This window comes from Rutidosis leptorrhynchoides, chromosome 1 (assembly GCF_046630445.1).
Source record: "Rutidosis leptorrhynchoides isolate AG116_Rl617_1_P2 chromosome 1, CSIRO_AGI_Rlap_v1, whole genome shotgun sequence".
Classification (NCBI taxonomy): Eukaryota; Viridiplantae; Streptophyta; class Magnoliopsida; order Asterales; family Asteraceae; genus Rutidosis; species Rutidosis leptorrhynchoides.
In genome coordinates this window covers 7831664-7846436 of record NC_092333.1, presented here as the reverse complement: position 1 = coordinate 7846436, position 14773 = coordinate 7831664, and positions in this window count along the sequence as shown.

Below are 14773 nucleotides of genomic sequence, written 5' to 3'. Positions count from 1 at the left end.
TTTTGGTGATGGGTTGCTAGCATTTGTTGTTGAGGAAATTTTAATAACCCGTCCTAATCCATCTGGATGAATACATTACATTTGGTTACATTGCGAGGTACTTGACCTCTATATGATACATTTTTCAAACATTGCATTCGTTTTTAAAAGACAAACTTTCATTACATCGAAAGTTGACGGCATGCATATCATTTCATAATATATCCAACAATAATTGACCTAATCTGTCATAATAATCTTTATTGAACTCAACGACTTGAATGCAACGTCTTTTGAAATATGTCATGAATGACTCCAAGTAATATCTCTAAAATGAGCAAATGCACAGCGGAGGATTTCTTTCATACCTGAGAATAAACATGCTTTAAAGTGTCAACCAAAAGGTTGGTGAGTTCATTAGTTTATCGTAATCGATCATTTCCATAATTTAATAGACCACAAGATTTTCATTTCCATTTCTCATAAACATAATCTCATATCAGGCATTTCGCACGGCATAGAGATAAAAATCATTCATATGGTGAATGCTTGATAACCGAACTAACAGGATTCATATAGAATATCCCCATCATTCAGGGACTCTCAGCAGACATGATAATCGAAGTACTAAAGCATTCGTAACCCGAATGGGACATGTCAAGGTCCATAGATCTATATTTAGGATTCGCGTCAATTAGGGGCTATTTCCCTAATTCTTAGGCTACCAAGCTAAAAAGGGGCATATTCGATTTCGATAATCCAACCATAGAATGTAATTTTTTGAATACTTGTGTCTATTTCGTCAAACATTTATAAAAGCAGTGCATGTATTCTCAGTCCCAAAAATATATATTGCAAAAGCATTTAAAAAGGGAGCAAATGAAACTCACCCTACAATATTTTGTAGTAAAAATATTCATACGACGATACTGAACAATGCAGGGTTGGCCTCGGATTCACGAACCTATATCATTTATATATATATATATATATATATATATATATATATATATATATATATATATATATATATATATATATATATATATATATATATATATATATATATATTAACATACATAATTGTAATCGAACAAATTTATATATTATATTTTAAATTATATATATACCTTATATATTTAATTTTTAATAATAATATTGTTAATATAAAAATAATAATAATAGTGATAATGATAATATTAATATTGATGATAATAATAATAATAATAATAATAATAATCTTAAATGATAATTTCAGTAATAATGATAACTTTAATAAAAATGATAATCCTTAGTATTAATAATATTTTTAATAAAAATGATAATGATAATAATAATAATAGTAGTAGTAGTAGTAGTAGTAATAATAATAATAATAATAATAATAATAATAATAATAATAATAATAATAATAATAATAATAATAATAATAATAATAATAATAATAATAATAATAATAATAATAATAATAATAATGCTAATACTTAATACTTACGAATAATAATAATAATAATAATAATAATAATAATAATAATAATAATAATAATAATAATAATAATAATAATAATAATAATAATAATAATAATAATAATAATAATAATAATGAGTAATAGGTAAACTACCTTAAAGAAGTAGTCCTTAAAAAAATGCACAAGTCCGGGTTTGAACCCGCGATCTCCCGCTAACCCGATAATATCCTTAACCATTACTTCGCCTTGTATCTTTCTGTTTTAATTAGCACCTAAAACTCTTTTGCTCGTAATACATGTTGTCATAATAAAAACCCTTAAACTAAACGTGTTGTGTGCTCGATCAAACATCAACCCTAGCATCATCATCTTAATCATAACCGTAATCATCATATCATAATCGTCATGTATCATTATCATAATAATATCATCAAATGTTTATTTCATCATCATCATACTTAACTCCATCATAAGTACTATCACGTAATCATCATAACCCCGATCATCATCCTCTTGCATAATCATCTCGTTTAGTAATAATCATCTTAATCATCACGTTTATCATTATACTCCTAACACTATTATTCATTACGTTCAACATGATCAAATGTATTAACATGTATACTATAATTTGGCCCATGTTTAATTCGGCCCAACAGCACAACTAGTCCACGGCCCAAATAGAAAATAGGAATATGGCAGCCCAATATTATAAGCCCGTTTATTAAAGGTTTTGTCATCAGGAAAAAGAAAACAGAAACGAGATAGCAAACTGTGGAGTTATAAGGTTCGCCAACAACATCATAATCATTTAATCATCTCAGCTCATCCTACTGTACATCATTATCATCGTTATCTAATAGAATCAGGAACAAGACGTATAGCAGCAGCAGTTTTTAAAATTTTTTTTTTTTGGCAATGGAGTGGTTGTTTTGGAGATGGTTTGTGATGGTTATTTGTTCGAAATAAATAGAAATAGAAGGTATGCATCTGCATAAAAAGTATAACAGTAGTGTGGTAGTAGCAGAAGTTATTAAACAGAAAAACATAAGTAGTGGTGGTACACAGTGATGACGATTTGGTGATTGGATGAAAACAGAAACCATGAATTGGAGCGGCAGGTTCGTTTTATTGTTTTTCGACGAGTAACAGGAACTTACAAGGATGGTTTAATAGCACTAGTAGGTGATTAATGAGGTTTTTGGTTTAACATAAAATAGAAGTAACTGGCAGGGGTTAAATTGGTTTGATTTGCGTTTTGATCGAAATGTAAACAGAAATAAAAAGTGGCAGTGGTGGTTGGAATTATTGAAGGCCCAAAAATATGAAGGGGACTCCATCCCGTTATTATTTACATCCGTAGCCCAACTCCGCAAAACTTTATGGATTAGTTAGCCTACTTAAATAAACAAACCCCAAAGTGGTGTGTTTAGCCCAAGATGCATCAAACAGTAAAAAGGTATCGGTTGTAAAAAAAAAAAAAAAGAGTTGTAGCCTTGCAAGTGGTTTTGCAAGTTGAGAAAATAAATAATTGTTTAGAAGTATATAAGCATCGGATCCCGTATCAATCATTGCTCCTCTTTTCAATAACATTATCTAATATCATTAAGTCATTATCGTACAGAATAATCATCACCATCTTCCTTCGTTCTCAGCTAAAAGAAACGTATCTGCAGCGAGCAAAAACTGGTTTCTAGTTTCTGTTCAATCGAATTGTTTGGTTTATAAAAAGTGGAAAGTACACAAACTGGATAGGGGGTGTCTGCAAAAATGGTGGCTTTGATGATACTATTCAAAACAGGAGGAAGAAAACATGCAGGTTTTCGTGGGTTTAGTCGAATCTTTTAGTTCGTAACAAAAATAGATGTAATAGATACCGGTTTGTTCAAAGGCAGAATAGTAAGACAACATTCATTAGTAATTGATGATGATAGTTTGTTTATGTTTATATGGGTTTATTGATGTGGGTTTCGTTTAACAGAAATGAGTAAGGGCGGCAATAGTGATGGAAAAAGCATCGAGAACCAACAGTAGCAATAGCAGGTTTAATATGATGTTTGTCGTTTGATTGTACTGTAACTAGAAATCATACAAAAGCAGTAACATGTAGAGTAGAGAACGAGCTTGAATATGGTGGTGGTTTGGTTGCTCACTTCAACAAAACAGAAAAATAGCAGGAATCGTAAGTTTTGAGCATGGTTGTGGTTGATCGATGGTTCTCGGTTACAAAGATTAGAAGAAAGAGAGATGGTAGGGTGGTAGTCGATGGTGTTGGAGAGGGTGAGGGAGAAGGTGGTTATAGTTGGAGGCTAAATAAAAATAGATAATTGTTTTGGTTCATATGCATGTTGCATATACATGTATATATATTTAGATAGTGGAAACTTAAAATAAAAATAACAATAGAAGAAGATTGATTGAGTGATGGTTGGATGATAATCAAAACAATGCAATCATACTAGTAATTCCCTCAATCACGGATGAAAAATGAACAAGTGGATTTGTTCAATTCAATCATGTCCACATATACATATAGTAATATTATTAAATATAATTTTAATAATAATTAATAATAATATTTATAATATAAACGTGTTAGAAGATTAGCCGCCTTCATTATTGATTTACTATCCTATCACGGGCTGAATTTCATGCACCATTGTTAATCAGTGGTGAATAAAAGTCTTCAGATAAATTCCATATTTTTAAATTAAATGTCTTTATTTATTTCAGTCATTATGGTATGAAATTTGATCATTAATTTATTAAATAAAATTACATCAACTGTCCCGCTCGATTCTGGGTAAAATATAAAAAGTATTAAAGTTTACTAACTAGATCCTAAATACATTTTTAGTAAGCCTAAAATTTATAGAACTCATTTTCGGATCACCGTTTATTTTAAAATCGTATAAGTTCGATTTTAACTTCTCTAAATGAAAATCAAAACGTCTAACGAGTATTATAATTATTAAATAATTATATTTGATATACTCTCTCTCTCTATATATATATATATAGATTTATTTTAATAACAACTTAATTATATCGTATATTATTATTTTAAGTTATTATATATATATATATATATATATATATATATATATATATATATATATATACATATATTTATATTTATATTTATATGCATAAAAATTTATTTACAATTGATGGTTCGTGAATCGTCGGAGATAGTTGAAGGGTAATTGCATACATGAAAACAGTTCACAAATTTTGAGGCTCAAGATCACAGACTTCGCTTATCGTGTCAATTTCATATTAAGATCAAGTTTAAATTTGGTCGAAAATTTTCGGGTTGTCACAGAAATGAATCTCGGTTAGCGCGGATTCATGATGACTCGGGTAGTTCGGTCATTTTGGTGATGAGGTGGTGAATTTCGGGTTGTGCGAATTCACTAAGGATCGGGTAGTTCGGCCAACCTAGGTTGTTGAAGTGGTGAAGGAGGTGAATCTCGGGTAGTGCGAATTCACTAAGGTCCGGGTAGTTCGGCCAACCTTCATGTGGTTTGGGTTAAGGGGTTAACCTTATTTATTGTTGTTGATTATATTTATTGTATACGCGTATATACTTATCGTTGTGTTGTAGCATCTTGTGGCATTAGCTTGGTGATTACGTAGCGTGTAGCTACTTTGTGTATGTGCTCTTTTGTAGTTTGTTTACCATGTGGAGCAGGTATGTGTTTATCTTGATGCTTGGTGATGCGTAGCCATTTTATGCATATGTATGTGTATAGTATCTTTACATTCACTAAGCATTAGCTTACCCTCTTGTTGTTGCTATTTTTATAGGTTCGTATGATTGGCGGCTCGGGTAAGCATGGGGATTAGAGATCTTGGCTAGGTTGTCTAGAAGATCTTGTTCTTGGACTCGATTAGGATTGGGTAGCATAGTCCCAATCACCATGCTCGGTTTTGTTGGAAATTAAAATAGTCGGGTCGTGTTCGCCCTTTCGGATATTTAAACTATGTATTAAATGTTTTAAAAGTTTATTGAACTTATTATTTGTGTTAAAGATGTTACGAAAACATAATTGGGACCTAAATGTTAATGATATTAATGTATTATAAAGAAAAAAATTTACGGGCCTGTTTAAATACGGGTTGGGTTGTTTCAAGTGGTATCAGAGCATGGTCTAAGGGATTTAGGCGACTTGAGATATGTGCCTAAACTTAGACTTTTGTATGTGCTTATTTGTTGCGGGACTTGTAGGTGAATGGGTCGGACGGGGACTTGGTTAGTGCCTTAGCGTGTAGGTGAACTAACTAGGATTGTGACTCGTGTTATGATATTACTTCTTGCATGTGTTATATCGCGTAGAATTTTTGTTGTGTTGGTTTATATCATCGAGCGAGGTGGTCGTTGTACTAACGAGTTGATACAGCGTGTGTGTATAATAAGGACTTGCAAACCTTATTACGGATGCAAATCGTGTCTAACAAGCGATGTACGATGAGTGTTTAGCAAGATGGGGCGGTGTTGTGCGTGTGGTTTTATACGTTCATGGACTAATCGTTTTGCATTCTTTAGAATGGCAACGAGAAACGGGATCGAGACGAACGACATTGAGTTTAACGCTAGAGATGCGGCCACCGTTGTGGAGCAAATGGGAGCGTTTCGAGAAGAAATGGATAGGAAGTATTCCGAAATTCAAAGTAGGGGTGAAATGGAGCGTTGTCATAAGAGCTTCATGAGGACTAAACCTCCGAAGTATGACGGGAAACCGAATCCTTTGGTAAGTACAACATGGATCTCGGATGTCGAAGGGTGTTTTTGTACTATTGATTGCCCTCCCGAGAAGATGACAAGACTCGCTACTAGCTTGTTGCGGGGTAGGGCAAAGGATTGGTTGGATGGTAATATTGATCTTGTCGGTGGTGAGCCGTTTATGGCATTATCGTGGGACGAACTTAAGGAGAAATTCTTCGAGGAGTTTCGGACTGCAGTCGACTTGATGAAATTGCGTGATGAGTTACGAATTTGCGACAAGGATCTATGGACTTGAATACTCTCAAGACGACCTTTATGACGAAGGATCGTTTTTGCCCGCAGTATATGGGAAATGATCGTATGTTGATGGAAGATTTCTATCAAACCCTGAATGATGACTTGAAGAATAAAATTAGCAGAGGTCAAGCGAAGTCGTTTGTGGAGTTATTCGCGGTGGCTAGGGGTTTCGAATGGTATTCGCGACCAAAGATGTGTGAACCTTCAAGTAAGAAAAGAGTTGTTTCGTATGGTGCTCCAAGTAAGAGGGCTAAGGGTGCAAGTGTGAGCACGGGTGGTATACAGACGATTATATCGGATTCTAGTACGTCTAGGTGTTACAATTGTGACGTGAGGGGTCACAAGTCTTGAGAATGTTCGGTGCCAAAGGGTGATGGCACGGTGTGTTTCAATTGCCAAGAAGAGGGACATCGTAAGTCAGAGTGTCCCGAGTTAGCGGGGACGGGCGTGGCGAGAAGACGTTAAGGAACTTTTCGTTTTAATAAATATGTCCTTTGATTATTTATGTATGTGCCGATTGAGTTCGGGTTTGTTAATTGCATCGTGTTGTGCATAGTATTGTTATGGGTGACATTCCTAATGGAATTACCCTATGGGGGTGTATGGATCAACGGTTGAAGGGCGTAAGGAGTTATGTGTGTAGACATTTTTGCTCTAAGTTAGATTGGTCATTAGTGCCTTTGGATGAGAATTATCTTGTTGAGGTAGCTAATGGAAAATTTGAGAAAGCTGATCAAATTTGTCGTGGAGGTATAATTAACTTAGCTGGTGTGGATTTTAAGATTGATTTGATACCCATTAAGTTGGGAGCTTTGACGTGATAGTCGGTATGGACGGGCTGTCAAAGGAGAAGGCAGAAGTTGTTTGTGGAGAGAAGATTATTAGTATACCTCGCGAAGACGGTGTGCCGTTGATAGTTTACGGAGAGAGATGTAGCCCAAAGCTGAACCTTATTGGTTGCATGAAGGCACAAAAGGTCATGAAAAAGGGGCGTTTTGCAATCTTGGCACATGTGAAGAGATTGGAAACTGAGGAGAAGAGTGTGAGGGATGTGCCGATTGTAGGCGAATTTCCCGAAGATTTTCCAGAAGAATTACCGGGATTACCACCGCCGCGATCAGTAGAGTTTCAGATCGATCTAGTGCCAGGAGTTGTACCTGTAGCTCGCGCACCTTATCGACTTGCACCTTCCGAACTACTAGAGTTGCAGAGTCAACTACAGGAATTGCTAGACCGTGGATTTATTCCACCAAGTTCTTCACCTTGGGGCGCTCCTGTTTTGTTCGTGAAGAAGAAGGACGGATCTTTCTGTATGTGTATCGATTACCGCGAACTCAACAAGTTGACAATCAAGAACCGGTATCCCCTTTCCAGGATTGACGATCTATTCGATTAACTGCAAGGATCAAGCATTTACTCCAAGATTAATTTGCGATCAGGTTATCACCAGTTGAGGGTGAAGGAGAACGACGTCCCTAAGACTGCGTTTCGAACTCGTGCTTGAACTCTTGAGACATGAACAACTCTATGCCAAATTCTCCAAGTGTGAATTTTAGTTGAAGGAAGTTCAATTTCTTGGTCATATTGTAAGCGACCAGGGTATCAAAGTCGATCCCGCGAAAATCAAAGCCATTAGCAAGTGGAAAACCCCCCACTACTCCTACTCATATCCGCCAATTTTTAGGTCTCGCCGGTTATTATCGTAGAATCATCGAAGGTTTCTCTTTGATTTCACGTCCTTTAACCGCGTTAACTCATAAAGGGAAGAAATTCGTTTGGGAGGCCGAACAAGAGACGGCGTTTCAAACCTTGAAGCAGAAGTTAACCCCCGCTCCTATCTTATCCCTTCCCGAAGGCAATGATTTTTGTTGTATATTGCGATGCCTCAAAACATGGTTTTGGGTGCGTATTGATGCAGTGAAAGAAGGTTATTGCTTACGCCTCTCGACAATTGAAGATTCACGAACGAAACTACATGCCACACGATCTCGAACTTGGTGCCATTGTCTTCGCACTCAAATTGTGGAGACACTATCTTTACGGAACCAAGAGTACCATCTTCACCGACCACAAAAGCCTCAAACACATTTTTGATCAGAAGCAACTGAATATGAGACAACGACGGTGGATCGAAACATTGAATGATTACGATTGTGAACTTCGTTACCATCCTGGCAAGGCAAATGTAGTAGCTGATGCCTTGAGCCGAAAGAAATGAATGGTACCTCTTCGTGTCCGAGCCTTGAACGTCACCATCCACGCAAATCTCAATAGCCAAATCCATGTAGCTCAAGATGAGGCTCTCAATGTAACACCGGCCATTTTTTTTTAAAACACAGCGGAAGTCTTATTTAGTAAAACACCAACCTTAATTACATTAGTACAAAAACCACTAAATTACGTTTACTTTAACAAACGGTGTTACGTTATTACAAATACGGTTACAAAAGTCTACATCAGAGTTGCAAGTCAAACATGTCTTCTACATCAATGCTCGATTCCATCAGTAGTAGCTAAACCTGTAGGGGGAGGAATGTAGGGGATTAGCGCACCGCTAAGTAAATGGAATCTATCTATAGATTAAGCTTAAGCAATCCATCATACAACAATCAACTAACATAATTACAACCATCAAGCATACAAACAACGACAATATGAGGATCGACGGCTTGTACAGGCACACGACCTAGCTGATCGGACTATGATCTACCGATAGTCTTTCCTACCAGTCTCTGCATAACTATCCAAACGCAACACATGCGTTCTTCTATGCTATACTAAACAGACTGTAGAACTTGGACTCAACCTCCCTTGGAATGGTTGACCTCACATGGACTGCAACCTCCCTAGGAACAGTTGAAAATCCCCAACCTCCCTAGGAACAGCTGGTGTCAAAAACAGTGCACATATACAACATATTAATCACATAACATGCAACTATCTAACTAGCATGGAAATCACTACACTACACAGGGTAATCAGAGTAATCCTCAGTAGTATGATTTGCTGCTTAAACTCTATCCGAAGATAGACCCACTCACCAATTACCAGCAACTAAAGATTCTCAGAGGTCTAATCTTTCTGAGTTTTCTCTTTCTCTTTTTCACCTGAGAATAGACATAATCAAGTCATTAATCATGTCTTGATATCATCTCAACAACAAGACAATAGCATCAACAAACAAGCACTTGAACACTTAATCAATCTTATCTGTCAACCATACGAGTGACACTCATCCGCACGTCTGAGAAACCTCAACCGTGCGATTAACACCTCACTCGTACGTTTGGTCCTTGGCCAAATATCTAATTAGACAACAGTAGATCCATACGGTTGACCACACGTGTGACATATGACTCGTACGAGTCACATCTCAACCGTACAATCCAACTAGCAAATTTAACAGTTTAAGTAACAACTCACTCATGCGGTTCACCATGCGATTGACAGCCTCACTCGTACGAGTACAAGCTCACTCATGCGAGTGAAGGTTCACTCGTGCGAGTGAAAAGAAACATCAATAACAACATGTAATGACATTTTCTAACCTATATTCATCATATATTCATTCATTCATAAGCCTATATCAACTCATAATAACATATTAACGCATGCACACTAGACACACACGCTAATACCTCTATTTCTGACCCAAATACATTTTGATATAGCTTCTAAAAATTTTACCATTGGAAAGGATTTTTCATTACGATTCCAACGATACTTGATTCATCAAAAACGGAGTTACGGTGTGAAAGTTATGACCAAAACAAGTTTCCACAAAGCTGACCGGTGCTCACACGCGTGGCTGAGACCTCACTTGTGTGAGTGAGTCCTCACTCGTGTGGTTAACCCTCAAATGTGTGGTCACTCGTATGAGTGACCTGTCACTCGTGTGGGAGCTGAAGAACAGCTCCTGCACGCTGATTTTTGCCATTTTGACCCAAAAACTCGATTTTTGTAAGTTCTAACATCAAAACCACTTGAAAAACATCATATAAATCTTATAGAAGCTATATCTAACATCAATTAAGCATAACTAACACAAAACATGAAGATTCAAGCTCAAAATTACATAAAACCCATTTTACACTTAAAACCCAAATCTTAAGAATTAAACCACGAATTCAAACATGCTAACCTGGATAAATGCTTGCAAGGATGATATGATTCAGTTCCTAAAGCCTCTTGATTCAATTTCTAGCTTGGATTAGATTAGGGTTTTGTGAAGGAGATGAAGTAGATACGAGCTTCTTTTGGAAATTTGATGAAATGGATGGAAACATCCAGATATTACACACTTATGTGGGTTATAAACTCACACCCCATAACACACGGGTATTTATCAGTTATCTAATATCTTTCGTACTTGATTTGGCAATCCTAACGGAGTCCAAATTCGACAAACGAACCATTTCTGTAACCCTAGTCACAAATTGGTCTTAACCACATATTCAATTAATAATAAACATATTATTAAAATAAAAGCATATTTTAAACACAATTATAAACCTAAGGGAAATTAAGTAATATTACTTCTAACCCCGGTTTCAGTCTGTTACACTCAAAAAGGAGAATATCTCTCAAGAACGCTTGAACATTCTCGTCTCTCGATTCGAGATTAAAGAGACTGGACTCCGATATTTTGCCGAAAGAATTTGGGTGCCTAGTTATGGGGATTTACAAAGCCTTATTCTAGACGAAGCCCATAAGTCACGGTATTCGATTCATCCAGGAGCTGGCGAGATGTACCACGATCTCAAGGAGCAATATTGGTGGCTGAACCTTAAAAAGGACGTTGCTACTTATGTTGGAAAGTGTTCCAAGGTCAAAGCTAAACATCAAAGGCCATCCGGGTTACTTCAGCAATTCGAAATCCCGCAATGGAAGTGGGAAAGAATAACGATGGACTTTATCACGAAACTACCAAAGACGGTAGGCGGTTATGATACCATCTGGGTTATTGTTGATCGTCTTACCAAATCTGCTCACTTCCTAGCCATGAAAGAAACCGATACGATGGACAAGCTTGCGCAACTGTACATAAAGGAAATTGTATCTCGTCACGGTGTACCCTTATCGATGATTTCCGACCAAGATACCCATTTTGCTTCTAGATTTTGGCGTTCCATGCAAGAAGCCTTGGGAACCCGTCTAGACATGAACACCGCATATCACCCGCAAACCGACGGACAAAGTGAACGCACGATTCAAACCTCGGAGGACATGTTACGAGCTTGTGTTATTGACTTCAGAAAAGCTTGGGAAAAAAATTTGCCTCTAGCCGAATTCTCTTACAACAATAGTTATCACTCGAGCATTAATGTCGCACCTTTTGAAGCTTTATATGGCCGCAAATGTTGTTCTCCTATTTGTTGCACCGAAGTAGGTAAAAAGCAAATCACCGGACCCGAACTCATCCATGAAACGACCGAGAAGATCGTTCAAATCCAGGAAAGGCTCAAGACGGCCCGTGATCGCTAAAAGAGCTATGCCAACATTAGATGTAAAGATCTTGAATTCCAAGTGGGTGACCGTGTAATGTTGAAAGTAGCACCTTGGAAAGGTGTAATCTGTTTCGGGAAGCACGGGAAGCTAAATCCGCGATATATTGGTCCTTTTGAAATCTTGGAGCGTATTAGACCCGTTGCTTATCGTTTAGATCTTCTGACTCAATTGAGTTCAGTTCATCCCACTTTTCAAGTATCGAACCTGAAGAAGTGTCTTGCCGAACCAGAACTTGTCATACCACTCGAGGAGCTTACGATTGATGACAAACTCCACTTCGTGGAAGAACGTGTTGAGGTCATGGACCGTGAGGTCAAGAATTCGAAGCACAACAAGATTCCAATCGTCCGAGTCCGTTGGAATGCTAAACAAGGACCCGAGTTCACTTGGAAACGAGAGGATCAGATGATGCAGAAATATCCTCACCTTTTCCCGACTCAACCGTTTACCTCAACTTAAAATTTCGGAACGAAATTTTCTTTAACAGGTGGGTAATGTAACGACCCAACTTTTTTGACTTATAATTATATTTATTACTTTCACGAAACTGCGTATTTGTGCGTACTGAGCTATATTATGTTCGGGGATACTTATTCATGATTAATTACTTTTGTTAATATCTTACAATGTGTTATTAAGTGCGTAATCATTTAACTTGATCCTCGAATGCTTTTACGACCGTTAGTGTCACTTGTCGTTTAAAACGAGCTATGTACTTTGTACACGTTAACATTTGTCATAATTGAAATATTATGACTACGTAATACTAATTGTTATTTTTTAATGACAATTACTTGACTTATTGGTTGCTTAATTACGCTTAGTGTTTTACTAATGCGCACTAGTTAGTCTTAATGGACTTTTTACCTTAATGGACTTAGGCCCACCCTACTCTAATTAATGAACTATTAAATTAGCCCAACTTTAATGAATTTATGATCCATTAAGATGTAAGACAAAAATCCATTAAGTTAAGCTAACATACTAGCATTTTTGTGTGCCACTACTACACATGTTGCATGGGATCCCAACATACAAGCACCACCTTTGTACCACCACCATGCAAAAAGCAAAAGTTGTCCCCCTTGTCCCCCTAGGCCGTCGCCACCATGCTCCCCCACCACCACTATAAATACAAGCTTCATTCTTCATTTCACACTTCATTTCATTCTCATTTCACACACACTTGATCTCTAATTCTCTCTCTAGTCTTTCTCACACTAAAATTGTAAGTTCTTGAATTTTCTTCTTCTTCTCTTTTTCTTCTTAAACACGACATCATTATCATCATCATCATCATCAAAGGATCAAGCTTTTTAGCTTTTTGATCTTGTTACATCTTGTAGATTCAAACTTTGATTTGAAATCTTCAAGAACATGAAAGATTCAAGCTTTTTAGCTTTGAATCTTCATTACTGTTGGATCTAAGCTTTATAGCTTAAGATCACTTTATTTTGTTAAAAGATCAAAACTTATGTTTATGATCTTCATGTAACTTGTAGATCTAGCTTTTTCATTTAAGGATCTTCAAGAACATTAAAGATCCAAGCTTTCTAGCTTAAGGTTTCATTATTTTGTTGAAGATCTAAGCTTTTTAGTTTATGATCTCATTACTTTTACTAGATTTTAGCTTTTTAGCTTATGGTCTCATTAATCTTGTAAAGATCCAAGCTTTCTAGCTTAGGGTTTCTTAACATTTGAGATCTAAGTTATTATTGTAGATCTCACTTACTTGGAACCTTTTATGATTTTTATGGTGATAAAAATCAAGTCTTCATCATCTCATATGATGAAAATGCATAAACTTGTATCAAAAGGACAAAGGTTGAAGCTTTTTTGTGTTTATAAAATAAAGGGACAACCTTGATGTTCAAAACTTGTAGAAAGTTAGCTGTTACTTTTAGTTGTGTGTTGATGGTTAAAACTTGGTCATAATGATGCTAAAACATCAAAGAGTTGTACACTTGAGGCTTATACGCATCAAGGATGAGAACCGTGATGAGCATCAAACACCAAGAAACCCATCGGAGCATTTGTTTCTGTTTTTCCGGGTCTGATCAGACTGCTGGGCTTCTGAAAAGTTGATTTCCAGATAATTCGGTTTGAGTAGATGACTTTTCGTTTAAGACTCGCCTAAATACTGAAATGTCCCGTTCTTATTGATTAAAAATGTTCCAAATTAATTGATTTCGTTGCGAGGTTTTGACCTGTATATGAGACGTTTTTCAAAGACTGCATTCATTTTAAAACAAACCATAACCTTTATTTCATCAATAAAGGTTTAAAAAGATTTACGTAGATTATCAAATAATGATAATCTAAAATATCCTGTTTACACACGACCATTACATAATGGTTTACAATACAAATATGTTACAACGAAATAAGTTTCTTGAATGCAGTTTTTACACAATATCATACAAGCATGGACTCCAAATCTCGTCCTTATTCAAGTATGCGATAGCGGAAGCTCTTAATAATCACCTAAGAATAAACATGCTTAAAACATCAACAAAAATGTTGGTGAGTTATAGGTTTAACCTATATATTATCAAATCATAATAATAGACCATAAGATTTCATATTTCAATACACATCCCATACATAGAGATAAAAATCATTCATATGGTGAACACCTGGTAACCGACATTAACAATATGCATATATAAGAATATCCCCATCAGTCCTGGACACCCTTCGGATATGATATAAATTTCGAAGTACTAAAGCATCCGGTACTTTGGATTGGGTTTGTTAGGCCCAATAGATCTATCTTTACGATTCGCGTCAA